Source organism: Fukomys damarensis, unplaced genomic scaffold, assembly GCF_012274545.1.
Source record: "Fukomys damarensis isolate Sample0158 unplaced genomic scaffold, DMR_v1.0_HiC HiC_scaffold_16, whole genome shotgun sequence".
NCBI classification, from domain to species: domain Eukaryota; kingdom Metazoa; phylum Chordata; class Mammalia; order Rodentia; family Bathyergidae; genus Fukomys; species Fukomys damarensis.
This window is the reverse complement of record NW_022900928.1, coordinates 102,962,460-102,977,226: the sequence shown is the minus strand read 5'-3', so window position 1 is coordinate 102,977,226 and position 14,767 is coordinate 102,962,460. Positions and strand designations below refer to the sequence as shown.

At 36.8% G+C, this 14,767-nt stretch overlaps 1 non-coding gene across 1 annotated transcript; it reads left to right on the top strand.

Annotated features, from left to right (window-relative positions):
- The first annotated feature begins 12,550 nt into the window (after nt 1–12,550).
- On the top strand, nt 12,551–12,653 carry LOC117286428. Its single transcript, XR_004517599.1, has one exon. It is a non-coding gene; the product is annotated as a U6 spliceosomal RNA (small nuclear RNA).
- The last annotated feature ends 2,114 nt before the right edge of the window (nt 12,654–14,767 follow it).

The window sequence follows — 14,767 nt, the reverse complement described above, 5'->3', positions numbered from 1 at the left end:
TTCTGCCTCAGCCTTCCAGAGTGCTGGGGTTGCAGACATGTATCATCATGCCTAGCTGGTATTATTCTTTTGAATGTGGAATGATTTCTACTATTCACAGTGAGAATGCAGTAGACATTTTTCCACTTAATGGGGATCCTGATATGTGATCAGAATATACAATTTGTTCTTTATAACCCTCTCCATATCTGAATCAAACCTTACAAAGGTCAATCAACCAACAAGCACAGCTTTGTACAAATACTACATCAATATCTTTTGAAAGCTCTGTATTTCAGTATCACGAGCATAACACAGTCATTTAGTGTCGTCAAAGAAGTGATAAAAGAGTAAAGTATTTTTCTCTCATTTCTTCCTATTCAATTATTTAACATTAAAATATTATTTCCTCAGAAAGATTTATATCAGAACACAGTAACCATATCATACACTGCTGCCATCCACATTCTGAGAATGTGCAGTAAGCAATCACTGCAGGAACCCAACCAAGGACATAACATAGTCAAGTATTTGATGTTGTGTAGGCTTACTTGGATCTTGAGGATTCAAAAACTCATCATTAATATTTTATATACTGCACGTTTTAGAGATATTTGATACTTTTCCAATACTTTCTTCCAGTTATTAAGCATGTCTACCTCTCAGATTTCTGTTTTTTTCACTGAGAGGGTAAAGCTGTTGCATAAGCATTTAAAATGCACTGAAGTTAAAAAAACAAGACCTTCTTTTAAAAAAAGAAAAGAAAAAGAAAGGACAGAAAAAAAAAGCCAAGACCTTCCTATGGCCTTGGATTCTAGTTGTTGGAGTTTTTTTTAATAAATATTTATCTGGTCCTTAATAATGACCTCCAAATAACTGCCCTAGACTATCTGCTTACAGAAATTATGTAGATAATTTCAAGAGCAGTATTTATATAATAAGGAAGCTACTGTAATACCCTCACAACCTTCACCCAATGTAAGATAAGTACATATTTATCATTTTTAGAAGCTCGTAAAACATAGAAATACCACATCAAAACTTACTTTCTTCTTTCTTAATCTAGAATTTCCCTAGTTGAAATTAATTAGATACGCAGAGCTGAATCTGAGCTTTTATTTTTCAAACACAAAACTAAGCATGCTTGAAAATTTGAACTTCTACTTGACGTATTCCTATTCCCTTGAAATAAAAAACTGAGTTTTATTTGTTCATTTGTTTTTTGTTTGTTTGTTTGTTTGTTTGTTTTTTCTGATATGGAGGATGAGCCCAAGACAAAGGACTGGTTACTAAAATCCCTTTTGTGGTATGAAATTAAGTCATATAGAAAATTTAGAAAAACTTTTCCTTTTTCTAGTACTGGGAATTAAACTCAGGTCCTTGTGCTTGTGAGGCTAGTGCAGCACCACTAAGCTAAATTCCCAGCCCTAGAAAAACTTTTGTTGAGAGTTCATCTCAAATTTTTCAAAATAGCAAGATGACCTCCCACTTTTTTTGGGGGGGGAGGGAAATACAAGTTTCAATTATAAAAGTAACTTTTTAAAAAGTAACAATTTAAAAGAAGGCTGACAGCCAAGCATGTTGTTGCACCTCTAATTCCAGCATTCTGGGAGGCTAAGACCAAAGGACTGACAAATTCAAGCCCAACCTGGATAACTTAGTGATACTGTCACAAAATAAAAAAGGGCTGGTGATGTAGCTTACTGCAAAAACCCTGGGCTCATGAGCTTTCTTTTGGGCCTCCTGAACCTTGAGTCTATTTCTTCCAGCATGAGACCTATAGAATCCCTGGCATCTTTGGTGGCTTTTCCTTAAAAATCATTGTCTGCTAACTGCAGTTTTGTTTTGTTTTGATTTGATTTGTTTTGTTTTGTTTTTATGAGACTCTGTCTCACTTTGTAATGCAGACTTCCCTTGAGCTCACTATGTTTCCCAGGCTGGCCTCAAGCTCATGGTACTCCTTGCCTCAGCCTCCCAAGTGCTGGGATCACAAGTGTGCACCACCATGCCCAGTTACTGTCTGCTACTGCCTAATTCATTCCTGTTGGAGGGATTGTTTTCCAGTATATAGTTGTCATACTGATAAATTTTCAGAGTATATGTGCTATTGTCAAAAATATTCTGTATATATTTATACTTTGTAAAGCACACAGTTTTTAAAAAATGAAACTGTCAGCCTGTACCACAGGCTGGCTTAGAAAACAGAGATTCTTCTGCTGCTGCCTCCTTGTGAGAGTTTCTCCACTCTTTCAAATAATACAGAATAGGGCTGCGGATTTAGCTCAGTGGCACTGTGCCTGCCTTCCTAGCACAAGGTCCTGAGTTCGATCCCCAGTACCAATAAATAAATAGCAAATAAGAAAGAATAATCTTTCTTGTAAATGAGGAGGGTAGGAGGGGGTGAAGGGAGGGCCAGGACAAGGGGAAAAATGAGAACCCAAGATCTGTCATGTAAAGGTACAAGATCCCAATAATGAATGTAACTGTACTGTATACCTAAAATGTACTAATAAACTCAATTAAAAAAAAAGAATAATCTTTCCACATACCAAAAATAAATTACCTTTAGGAAAATGCACCAAACCCAAACTATTAGGAGAATGGCTTTACAACTAAGGATTATGCTTATGCATTCTCTTTATTGAGTTTTTATGTAAAACATCTGTAAGAAATATTTCCCATTACCTTGCCTTCTTACATCTCCCTAAAAGGGTTTTTTTCCTCTCCTACCCACAAAACATTAGTAATAAAAAACTAGTGAAGCAGAAGAAAATCTACTGAAGCAATTGAGCCAAGTAACAATTTTCTAGTTAAAAGGTAATAATACTACATATTTAGTTTCGATTACCTTACTAATATGGCTTGTATAAAGATGTCTCTTAAGCAATAATAGGTAGGGCTTTTGGGAGGGGACTGTATCATGGGTTTGTGAATATAGATTAAGTGTATATGGGAACTAAATTAATCCACTGATTGTTTAGCATAGTTCTACGTATGGATAATGGAAAGGCTGGGTATGCTGGCACCATTCAGTAGGCTTGTAACATAGATGGGATAAAAAGGAAAGGGAGGCTTGCTACTGCTGCTGCTGCTGCCTTCTGCCTGCCCTACCATGGACTGTTTCTTCTCTGCAATTCTCCCCTGTCATGGCACCCTGCCTTGGAGTCAGCTGACTATGGAATGAAGTCTCTACAAACTGAACTAAAATAAACATTCCCTCCTTTAAATTTGGGTGTTGGGTATTTTATAGCAACAGGAAAGTAAGTAAGACAATTACCTATCTCAGCATAACTAAAAGCAAACGTATAGGATGCTTCTTAACAGTCTACTCTTTTCAAAATCTAGCATAGTTGTCACTTCCTAGGTTAGGCATTCTCCAATTCTCTAGACAGAATTACCTACTTTTTCATCTGTGTTGCCAAAAAAAAAAAAAAAAATTGGGTTGTGTTTTCTTTTGTTGTTTGTTAGGGTCTCACTGTGTACCCCAGGCTGGCTTCAAACACAAACATTCTCCTCCCTCTGCCTCCTAAGTAACATTGTGCCTGGCCATGTTTTTTTGTTTTTTTGAGACAGGGTCTTGCCATTACAGTTTAGGTTGGCCTTGACTCACAGCAGTTCTTCCTCAGCCTGCCAGTGGTGGGATTATAGGTGTTACCAAAGAAATTTGTTCACACTGATGTAGTGTAACATTCCTTTTCTGTTTTTATTGTTTCTGGTTTTGATTTGGGAGAGAGAAGATTATAGGTGATTTTTTCCCCCAGTACTCAGGACTGAATGTAAAAGGGCATTACGCCGAATGCTTGGCAACTGGTCTACCACTGAACTATACCCCAGCCTTTTTTTTTTTTTTTTTTTTTTTTCAGACAGGCCAGCCTTAAACTTGGAATGTAGCTCTGGCTGCCCTTGAACTTGTGATCCTCCTGCCTCAGCCCCACCATACCTAACCTTTTTTAATTAGAAAAAATAAATATTATTTCCCAAAAGTATTACAGTAAAAATTTAAAAAGTAAAAACAAGAGGGCTGGATATTTAGCTCAGTGGTTCTGGCGCCTGCCTCGCAAGTGCAAGGACCTGAGTTCAATCCCCAGTACCACAAAAAGAAAAGAAGAAAAAAAAAACCTACCAAAAGTAAAAACAAGTAGTTTTTTTGTATCCAAAGCAAAATTTATTCTCAAAAAAGCAAACTCTCTGTTTATTATTAAAACCAAATTACCTCACAGATGAGGTAATTTATTATCAGTAACATATCCTACTATTTATTGAAGCCTTTTGGGTGTGTTAATATTCTATTTAGCATTCTGGTTCTCAACTTTATCCTTTAAAAATCATTACTTGGGCTGGAGATTTAGCACAGTGGTGCTGTGCCTGCCTTGCAAGCATAAGGTCCTGAGTTTGATCCCTGGTACCGGAAAAAAACAAAACAAAACATTACTTTATCATACTAAATGATAACTAGTAACCTTTCTCAAATTCTCAATACAATAGCAAGGGTACAAATAAGCAGTTACAGGTACCAAAATTCTGTTTGTTTCTGGTGAGCTAGAAACTAAATCCACATATTTAGCTGGAAGGAGAATACTTCTTTAGAATGAGACCTTACAATGACACAAAAAATAATTAAGCAAGTGGTTAAACACACTGTATGAAACAGCCCTCATATGCAGTCAAAACAAACATTTCTATATACAACAAACCATAAATGATAGGTGGAAGGTTCTGATTTTTATTTCAATTTCCTCTTCATTATAGAATGGCTCGTGTGCCTTGCTCTTGAACATGCAGGTTTGGCTAAGATGCAAAGGAGAATCTGACAGTGTTTTTATTACCTGAAGAAACAACAGGGGCTATATCACAAGGGTAGCTGCTTTCACAGCACTGTGAGGCCCTGGGCCTCATCCTTAGCACCATTGTGAGGAAACTTAGGATTTCTGAATGATTACACCCATAAAGAAACTGTTGATTGTACTCTGAGATGGCCTGGCCAGGGCTCTGCAGGTCTCAGTTTTACTTGGTCCTCAGGTGGCCTCCTGTTGGCTTCACCCTGCAAACACTGCTCTTCTAATGCCAGTGTCTCTTTCACATAGCTTCACTTTTTTTATACTATTCTGACTGATGAGAGATATAATTGTTGAGACAGGGTCTCTCCATCTAATTCATACTGACTTTGAACTCACTATGTAGCTCAGGCTGGCCTCAAATTTGCAGTGATCCTCCTGCCTCAGCTTTCTGAGAGCTGGGATTACAGGTCTGTGCTACCACACCATTGAGAGATACAATTTTTATACTTAGACTTTTTCTGCTTTACACAAAAAACGTCATCGTTTTACTGCACCATTAGTAAAAACCTCCTGTCTGCATCTCCACAGAAGTTTTACTGTGCAGCCATTTTCATCTCCTACTTCCAAGATCTACAGCAGCATTCACACCATTGTGTTGAAGATTTTCTCCTTAAGAAGAAATTACGAATTCCTTATGGTCTGGGACTTTAGTGCTAAGATGTAGTATAAATCTGACACATATTGAGACCTCAGAAAATACAGAATTTACTGGAATGCATAAATATAAAGCATACCTTCTAAGGACGAGAAAGCATCAGAAGAAATTCCCCACTGAATTGAAGACAGGAACAGGGTTTTCTGGGGGCATTTTTTTAGATAGAGTCTTATTATGTACTTTAGGCTGGGCTTGAAGATATATAAATAGCAAAAAAGCTATTGGGGAAATTAAAACTACAATGAGATACCATTTCACACACTAAGATGACTAGAATAAAAAAGACATGGGGCCAGGGATTTAGCTCAGTGGCACCGTGCCTGCCTTGCAAGCACAAGGTCCTCAGTTCAATCCCTAGTACCTAAATAAATAAATAAAAATTTTAAAAAAGAGAGATGAAAGAAGACAACCATGTGGATAAATTGGAACAGTAATGCATTGCTGGTGCAAATGTAAAATGGTGTGCAGCTTCTTTGGAAAGCAGATTGATAGTATTTCAAAAGTTAAAAATAGAATTACTATATGATTCAGCAATTCCAGTCCTACATATATAACCAAAAGTAATGAAAACATATCTAAGGCTGAAGATGGAGCATATGTGCACCCCTGGATTTTATTCCTAGCACCACAAAACAAAACAATACCTACATAAAAACATTTACACAAATATTCATACTAGTACTATCCATAGTAACCACCAACTAGAATCAACCCAAATATCTAGCAAGTGATAAATGGACAGATAAAAAATTATGGTATATCCATGCAATTAAATATTATTTAGCCATAAAAATGCACAAAGTACTACATATTAGAACGAGTGAATCTTAAAAACATGCTAAGTGGGGCTGGGGATTTAGCTCAGTGGTGCTGCACCTGTACAAGCACAAGGTCCTGAGTTCAATCCCTCGTACCAAAAAACAAAACAAAACTAAGTGAGAGACTTACCATAGGGCTATAGCTCAATAAATCCTTAAGTTCAAAATGCCTTTAATATATCTAACCAACCAAATATCATAGCTCAGCCCAGCCTGCCTTACACATTCTCAAAACACACCAGCAAAACCATCTAATACAAAACCTGTTTTATAGTGGTGAATATCTCATTTATTTATTGAGCTCTTTGGTGAACGTGAATCACATCTTTATAACTTGGAGACTATCTGTATGTGATACTATTTATATGAAATGACCAAAATTTTTTGGGGCTCAGAAAATGAGCCCTAAAATATACCACTTTAAACTTTTAATTGGATACATGGGGTGCAGCAAATGCAGGGTGGGACTCTCCGTGAAGGCCCATGTCTGTGTAAAGGTTAGATCCTCTGAAACAGTCAAATGTGAATCCCTTTCCTAGACATCTCACCCACCAGGAGAGGTGAATACATGTCACAGGAAGAGAGACTACAGTTGACACTACATTCAGTCGAAATGTTGTCTGTTCTCAAGCCCATTCATCTTTCCCAGAATTTATTTGCTCCTCCCATGAAATAAAGCACCTCCTCCATGTCCCATTCTCTGTGAAGAGGTTATATAAGCTAAACCTCACTAGTCTATTGGACACTCACTTTTCTATGGGGCCCTTACACATGCAATGAATGTGTATGCCTTTTCTCCTGTGTGTCTATTGTCATTTTATTTCAGTAGACTCCTTCACTGAAACTCTGTAAGGGAGAAGGTTCTTTCTCATCTACAGATTAGAAGTTGCCTAGAGTTGAAAGGCATGGAGGAGAGTTGGGTGTAAATAGGGATTCACTGCTACTGGGTAAAGCATTTCTTTTTGCACATGATCAAAATATTCTAAAATTGACTGTGCTAATGACAGCAAAATTCTTTGAATACACTAAAAACTATTGAATTGTCTGCCTTTAATGGGTGAAGTGTGTTCTATGTGAGTTACATCTCAACAAAGCTGCTTTAAAAGTGGAAGCATTTTATCAGTAATTACTAAATTGCTAAGAATCATACTCGAGAAAGGGAGAAAGTCTTCAAAATTCTGAGTCCTATATTAATTTCACAAACAAGAGAAAAGATAATGAAATTAGATCATTACTTTCCCATGTCCATTTATCTGATATCACTGTCATATTTATTAACTATTTAGTTCCTGTAAACAATACCTTATATTTTTTTTTCTTTCTTTTTATTGAGGTTATTGGTACAATCTAAGTATACAATACAATTACATTCATCATTCTGAGTCCTATATTAATTTCACAAACAAGAGAAAAGATAATGAAATTAGATCATTACTTTCCCATGTCCATTTATCTGATATCACTGTCATATTTATTAACTATTTAGTTCCTGTAAACAATACCTTATATTTTTTTTTCTTTCTTTTTATTGAGGTTATTGGTACAATCTAAGTATACAATACAATTACATTCATCATTGGGATTCTGTACCTTTACATAATAGGTCTTGATTCTCATTTTTTCCCCTTGTTCCTGCCCTCCCTTCACCCTCTCCTCCCCTCCCCATTTACAAACATTTTATTTCCATTTTTTCAGTTTCTCATATTTTTTTCCTCTCCCTTATTACCTTTCCCCCACCCTTCCCACTTTCCTTACACCTTTAGCCCTTTACTTCCTATTTCACATTATTAATTGTCTCATTAGGATCCTGTGTACTGTTATAGTTTTTCACACCAAAGAAACTATTTGGTATTTCAGTTAAAGAAATCTCTGTATGAACATTAAAAATAAGGAATCCTAAAATAAAACTAAAAAGGAAAGTAAAAGAGAAAAAGCAATGATGTAACATCAAAATAATCCTTAATTCTGGAGATGAAACTGGTCCCTGAACATATTTAAAATGCTTCTCGCTCTTATAGTCTTATCTTATTCTTTTTTCATTATTTAGATAATACTTTATTAGTTTCTGTAATCAAACCCATGTAGATATGACCTTACATATTTAGTACGATGTGTTACCCCTGTACACAGGAAAAAAATAAAAATAAAAAATAAAAATAAATTAACATTTCTAGACCAATAAACAAAAACCAAAAGAATAATATCCAGACAACAGCAAAGTTCTGTTGCTGCTGTGGTACCTGGCACCATTTTTTCTATTAGCCTCTTAATCATCATCTGGAAAGAGAACATTCTAGAGTAATATCATTAAATGTAGCTCTGATAAAGCACGGTCCCTACTATGTATCATAAAGCAGGTACTAGATATTTTACATTCATAGAGGTATGATACAGTACTGTCCTACATCAATAATACTAGATTCAGTTTTGGTTTGAAATTTACTTTGTCTGCAAATAAGATTGCTACCCCTGTTTTTTTCTGGGCTCCTGTCACATGGAGAATTGTTTTCTATCTTTTCACTTTCAGTCTATGGGCTTCTTTTTGCACTAGGTGTGTTTCTTGTATACAACATATTGTTGGATTTTGCTTCTTATTCCATTTTGCCAGTCTATTTCTCTTGATTGGTGAGTTGAGGCCATTGACATTGCTGGTTATAACTGATATGTACTGACTTATTATTGACATGTTATTGGCCTTTTGTTGACTCTTTTTACTTTTTCACCTTCTCCTTTTAATTTCTTGCCTTGCCTATTTGATTTGCTCTGTTGGGCCTCATGGTGTTGTTGCCTTCATTGTCTTTTTCTAGGATCTTGTTTAGAATTGCTTGTAGTGCTGGTTTGGTATTCATGTAGTTTCTCAGGTGTTCTTTGTCGTGGAAGTGTCTTATTTCCCCATCCATTTTGAAAGAGAGTTTTGCTGGATACATCAGTCTAGGTTGGAGGTTGTTCTCTTTTAGTACTTGAAATATCTCATTCCAGGCTCTCCTTGCCCCAAGGGTTTGTGTTGAAAAGTCTGCTGTGATTCTGATGGGCTTTCCTTTGTATGTGATTTGTTTCTTTTCTCTTACTGCTTGTAGTATTTTGTTCTTCTGTTGGGTTTCTGGGATCTTGATTATTATATGTCTAGGTGTAGATTTTTTTTGATTGTAGCTAGTTGGGGTCCTATATGCCTCAGTTATCTGAATGTCAAATTCTTCCCCTCTGTTTGGGAAGTTTTCTGTCATTAATTCTGCAAACAGCTTTTTTAAGTCATTTGTATTTTCTCCTGCTACTTCATGTATTCCTATCAGTCTTATGTTATTCTTCTTTGCATCATCTAGGAGTTGTTGGATCGATTTCTCATGATCTCTTACTGTTTTTAAGAGACCTCTCTTTTCATGGTCACTGACTGCAATCTTATCTTCTATATCTGAGAGTCTATCTTCGCATTCTTTTATTCTGTTGTTTTCTTCAATGTTGTTTTATTCTGTTTTTCTTTCAATAGAGTGTTTAATCTCCTGGATATCTGTTTGAATCTGTTTTATGGATTCCATTTCTTTCCTATGTTGGGCGTTTAGTTTTTCCATTTCTTTCTTATGCTGGGCCTTCATGACTTCTATCGTGGTCCTGAGCTCATCTATTTTTTTGTCAGTTTCTGCTCTAGAGTCTCGAATCACAACTTCCATTTTGCTCACTATCTCTATGGTTATCTGGGAAATTATTTCTGTTTTGAAGTTTTCTAGAGCTTGATTGATCTGTTTTGTTACTTCCTGTGCTTTGAGTTCAGGGTGTTCTGGTGGTTCATTATCGGCCTTTTCATCCTCATTTGCCCTACTGTTTGCCATTGGTGAACTGGAAGTCTGTCCTTGTGTCTTGCTTAAGTGTTTTCTCATTTTAATTTTTGTTGTTGAACTGTTCTTGGTTTAATCTCTGGATTATCACCCAAATCTTCCTGATATAATTGAACCCTAGCTTCTGTGTCTCTAACGACCCACGGACATTCTCATCTTCATAACATCAGAGAAAACAGCTCATCAATTCAACGGCAATGCCTTACCCCAACTGATACAATCAGCAACACATTAAGATCAAGCACAACTTGGACACTGACCACCTGTGGTAGTCACTAGTCTATCACCCTTAAATCATTTGAATTGAATTGAAATCAAGAAGCAGTCCAGAACATGTCTGCAGTGAACAAACTTTTCAATATAGTATATTTACCATTTAATGGCTCAGACAGAGCGAGGATGCAAGACCCCTGATCTTAGCTGATTGCTGAACCCCATGACGCTGACTGACCTCAGGCTGCAAGGCCCAGATTGAGATCCCCATCCTTCTGAATGGTTGAACTCTGCAATGTTCTATTACAGGTTTCCCACGCCCTTTCTTTAAAGATGTTCAAAGTTGGGAACTCAGAAAAATACCCTTGATGACCACCTCTGTCTTTGCAGAGTGGGTCCAAAGACTTGCACAGTCAGGAGGTCTGACGGGGGAGGGTCATGGGGGTTCAGGGGCGTTGGCACTGCTACCTTCCCAGTGCTTGAGCGATGGCTGCTGGGTTGGGAGCAGGCGTGGTTCCGACAATACCTTATATTTTAAATTGTTTTAAAATTTATGAAGGGGAGGGCCAGGGATTTAGCTCAGTGGTCCTGCCTTGCAAGCTCAAGGACCTGAGTTCAATCCATGGTACTAAAAATAAAAACAAAATATATGAAAGGGAGCCAGGACTAGTGACATACTCCTGTGATCCCAGCACTTGGGAAGCTGAGGCAGGAGAATCACAGTGAATTGAAGGCCAGCTTGGGCTACATAGTGAATTGAAGGCCAGCCTGAACTATATAAAGAGACTCTTGTTTCAAAAATCAAAAAACAAACCAAACAAATATATGAAAGGAAAAAATAAATAAAAGCCTTAATTTATAAAGTTAATGTGTTTAAGTAGATACTGGAATTTGTAAGTTTTGGGTTGTTTTTGGTTTTTGGTTTTTGTTTTTGAGACAGGGTCTCGCTATGTAGTTCAGGCTGGCCTTAAGTTCATTATGTAGTCCAGCCTAGTCTCAAAACCATAGCAATCTTCCTGTCTCAGCCTCTGAGTCCTGGGATTACATATGTGTGTCAACACACCTGGTTTAAAACTCTTCTAGTGGTGTAGTAAGCACAAGATAAATATATGGTAAGACAAGAATTTATTTTTTTCCTTTTCTTTTTGTGGTGCCAGGGATCAAACTCAGGACGTTGCACTTACAAGGCAGGCATGGTACCACTGAGCTAAATCCTGCCCTAAAATTTCTTATAGTAATATTGTACCTACACTCCTTCTCAGATATAATCTTTTTGGTAACAGCCTTGTTTTAATTTTTCACAAAGAACTTCTAGCCAGTAATGTCATGTTTAATCCATGCAATGAGTATAGCAACCAAGATGATGAAACTGATCCATCTGGTTCTGACATGCAGCATTTCAGTGCTAAGGCTAGAGAAAGAAAAATCCAGGAAAACAGCAAGGGAACTGGGTCCCTGGCTCCCCAGGAGGTACTGAAAAATCAGCTGAAGTTTGCAGGTATTTATGCAAATAACATTATAGCAGGAATAACAAGGTCCCTGGCTTCAAGAACAGTCCTAGCAACATGAACTTTTAGGGTTCATTTTAACAATTGGGAAAAGGAAATGTATTTACCTTTCACATATTCTAAGGACTCTCACATCTGTGTTTGCACACAGCTCCTCAAGGGGGCCGGAGCAGGTTACGGTCTCATTATTGCTGTCTCATTATTGACCTGTGCAGAGTGTTTTAGTCCTAGGCAGAAAAGGACGTTTTGACCCCACCGTTTTAATCCACTGAATGTTTTGGCTGTGTCAGAGAGACAAATCAAAATTCACAGAAATCATGGCTACAAAAGATAGCTCATTATGGCAGTACTTAAAATGGAAAGTTTGATAGGGTAAAGATAAAAATGTGATGACTAAAATGAAACGCATTTTAAAAAGTACATGGAAAAAAATTATTCTAAGCATACACATTTCAATAACATAAAAACAGAAGTAGTTTCAGTGTACTGTATAGAAATGTTATCAAGAAGTAAGCTGATGATGAAATAGTGTAAATGAATATATTCCTAAATATAAAGCTCACAGTGACAGGATGCGAGGAGCACAGCTCAGAGGAAGCAGCTTGTTGAACATGCGTGGCTCTAGTTCCAGCCCCACACCTTGAGGAAACAGCAGGGTAAAAATCACACACCTGATTCAACAGAAAGATTAAAAAACAAGGAGTTAATCTTGCTTTAGTAGCAAACATACTAAACTTGGAAAGATACAGAGAAAATTAGCCTGGGCTTTGCATAAGAATGATATGCACATTTATGAACAATTCTGTTTTTTTTTTTTTTAGTACAGCTGCTATGGAAATCAGGATGGAGGTTTTTTGAAACATTAAAAATAGATATACCATTTAATCCACCTGTACTACTCCTCAGTATATTTCTAAAAGAATTAAAGTCAGAGTACTGTAAAGAAACCTGCATACCCATGTTTATTGAGGCCCATTTCACAATTAGCTAATGTATGGAATCAGCCTAGGTGCCTATCAACAGATGAACAGATAAATGAAGTCTTTATATATGGAGTATTAGCCTCAAAGAAGAATGAAATCATGGATAGAATTGGAAATCATCACGGTAAGTGAGAAAGCCAAATAGACAAATATTGCACTTTTTTCTCATATGTGGAGTCTAAAAAACAGAGTGAGGTGACCTAAGTGTAAGAAGGCCTGTTGGAAAAGAAGACCAGGGATTTAGCTCAGTGGTTCTGCCCCCTGCCTCACAAATACAAGCGCAAGGTCCCGAATTCCATATCTGCTACCAAAAAAAAAAAAAAAAAAAAAAAAGACAGGAACAAGGAGAGGGAGAATGAAGGAGGAAATGGGAAGGGGTGGTGGAGATGACCAAGTACCTTATATGCCTGAACAGAGTTTTTTTTTTATGTACAGATTAGCCAAAGTGAAGCCCTCTGTATAACTACTAAAACCAGAAAGTAATGACAATTAAAAAGAAAACAGAGATGAAAAATAACATCATTAAACTGGGCACAGTAGCATATACCTATAAATCACAGCTACTCAGAAGTCTGACAGGATTGCAAGTTCGATGTCAGCCTGGGCAATTTGGTGTCAACAATAAATAAATATACCTAGGAAATAGCTCAGTAGCTGATCACTTGCCTATTAGGGACAAAGACTTAGATTCAGGCAGTCCTCAGTCCTACCAGAAAAGTAAAATAAAATTTAATTTAATTTAAAAACGGGACGGCATCAAAACAGCATTATTGCCAGGGATTTAGCTCAGTGGTGCCACCGCCTGCCTCTGAAGCACAAGGTCCAGTACTGCAAAAACAACAACAAAAAACCACAGCATTATTGACTTGATATTTAGAATCCTGCCTGCCTTCTTTCCTCCTATGTAATGTTAAATAAGTTTTACTTCCAAGCCCTCGCTTTATCTGTAAAGTGAGAAGTGTAATGGCCAGAACTACCCCATCATGTTACGGACTAAATGAGATAATAATGTATTAAAGTGCATAGCACAAGCGAAAGGTGCTTTAAACCTGCCCTTTTTCAGAATGTATCTTAAACTTAAAATGTGCAGGATAATTATTCCAAAAATAGATCTTCTACTTACTAATTTACTAAGTACTCAGGCTGGGCTTAAACTTGTGATCATCTTGCCTCAGCCTCCTATCACAGGATTTTTTTAAAAACTACATTTATTAGGCCAGGAATTTGGCTCAGTGGTTCTGCTGCCTGCCTTGCAAGCACAAGGGCCTGAGTTCGATCCCCGGTACCAATAAAAAAACAAAAAACAACCCTACATTTATTTACTTATTATGTGGTGCTGTGAAATTGAACCTAGGGCCTAAAGTGTGATAAGCAATTGCTCTACCACTGGGCTACATATCCAACACCTACATTTATTGTAATTGAAGAAACACTCAAAGCAGATTACAGATTACATTAGAGTGTTACCACTGATTATTTATATATTTTAAAATAGATTTCAATTTAGAAAACATTGTCCCAATTAACTATTGAGGTAAATTGAAAATACTCCAGATTTTTAATTTTTTTTTTTTTTTTTTTTTTTTTTTTTTTTTTTTTGTACCAGGCATGGAACTCAGGTCCTTCCACTTGCAAGGCAGGAGGCAGAACCACTGAGCCAAATCCCTGGCCCTTACTCCAGATTTTTAAGAATAAAAAAAAGTGGGTTTTTAAAATATTTGACACGAGTAGTTAATTTAATTTGGCTTATTCATCCAATAATTGCTCTATCATTTTCAAGAAAAAAATGGCCAGTGGTAGATCAATTGCCTAGTACACTTTAGGCCCTGGATTCAATTCCCAAGCACAACATAGTGGCCTCTCTGCCTGAAATCCCAGAACTCCACAGGAGGATCATGAGTTCAAAACCAGCCTGGGTATGTTAGCAAAATATTGTCTCAAAA